This window comes from Octodon degus, unplaced genomic scaffold (assembly GCF_000260255.1).
Source record: "Octodon degus isolate 3935 unplaced genomic scaffold, OctDeg1.0 scaffold00246, whole genome shotgun sequence".
Classification (NCBI taxonomy): Eukaryota; Metazoa; Chordata; class Mammalia; order Rodentia; family Octodontidae; genus Octodon; species Octodon degus.
The window spans coordinates 2,315,033-2,316,599 of record NW_004524822.1 but is presented as its reverse complement, the minus strand read 5'-3'; the positions used below and the strand labels follow the sequence as shown (position 1 = coordinate 2,316,599).

Genomic DNA, 1,567 nt, shown 5'->3' with positions numbered 1-1,567 from the left:
GAGAGAGAGAGAGAGAGAGAGAGAGAGAGAGAGAGAGAGAGAGATGCTTTCTTTTGCAGATACTTCGGGGCTTCCCCCAAACCCATAGAGTTGTTTAAAAACTCAATCTCTTATCCATCACATCTGTTTCCCCACGCCCACCACAGGCGTTAGTGTCAGAGGTTGACTCTTTTCATGAGAAAGTTGTGGCCCTGGAGGAAAAAGCCTCACAGCTGGAGAAATCGGGAAATGATGCGAGCAAAGCGACCCTCAGCAGGTCAACCACTACCGCCTGGCAGCGCTGGACTCGCCTCCGCGCCGTGGCCCAGGACCAGGAGAAGATACTGGAGGATGCGGTGGATGAGTGGACTGGCCTGAGCAGCAAGGTGAGGTGGCTATTATCAAGGAGCTGAAGTTCTTTTTGTCACTAACATTTACAATATATTTTGAAAAACAGAATTTTTGTCCTTTTGAAATCAACCTTATAAAAGTAAAATGCCTTGTAAAATTTCTTGCAATGACATGAAAACTAAATGACAAAACAAAATGCAGTATATAGTATCAGTGTAAGGATAGCTAAGATGACTGTACTACTAATGTCTGTGTTTCTTGAAGGTAGCTGTTAATGCTTACGATTTTTATTTTAACCAATTTTTTTATCTAGTAGTATCTGAGCAACTACAATGAAGACAGCAATGTGCAACATAGCAACCACTGTTGACTAGTGGTTTTTATACTCTTTAAAATAAATTTTAAAAAATAAAAAGGTCAAGAATAAGATGCCAAGGTTCATGGAAAGGAAGAGTCAGTGGCTTAACTGTTGATCAGTCTTACACACCTATATCTATCTGGTAATCTGAGCAACAAATCTGATGGTAACAATACGTACTGTGACAACCATTGTAAATTTCCTGTTCTGGTTTTTAAATCCTATACCACTTTTATTGTCTTATAGTGCTTTGTTTTTGTCTTTTTTCTTATTTACTTTCTCTTTAAAAAAAAAAAAATTCAAAGTAGTCTGGGTCAGGGTCAAATGATTCCAGTTAGAGAACCAAGCAATTATGTTTCAAAAGGTAGTCAAGCTGATTTAAATGCTACTTGGTCTTTTAATTGGCCTTGAAAAACTACAAAATACATATGCTCTGCCATGAAAATCAGCAAGAATTTGATTCATTTCTCCAATCCTGGATTTAATTTCTTCCATCATTTAACTAGCGTCCAGTATGTTAAGCTATATCTTCATGACTCAAAGGCACATGTTTGTGTTAACTTAAATATTGGAAATAATTTTTGTTTGTTTAGTTTTAAATTTTTTCTTAACTATACATAGTTTCTGATTGCTCCATATGATTTTGAAATAAAAGTTTTAAATCCAGAGTAAAAAGGTAGCCTTTCTTATCATGTTAAGGAGATCATTCGTATTTTATTTTCCTTAAATGCAGAGATTATATTATTGTCTTTATTTTTTAAATAATTTTATTGAGAAGTATCAATGAGATAGTTTCAAAACAAGTTAGTAGTACAGTTACAATAATGAATATATTGCATATTGTTGTCTTTGTAGTAATTATTCAGTGGTTTGATCCCC

At 35.2% G+C, this 1,567-nt stretch overlaps 1 protein-coding gene across 1 annotated transcript in view; it reads left to right on the top strand.

The window, feature by feature from the left end:
- The window catches only part of Syne1 (spectrin repeat containing nuclear envelope protein 1), a 564,055-nt gene that overhangs the window by 364,752 nt on the left and 197,736 nt on the right, over positions 1 to 1,567 (top strand). The window lies entirely within an intron of this gene.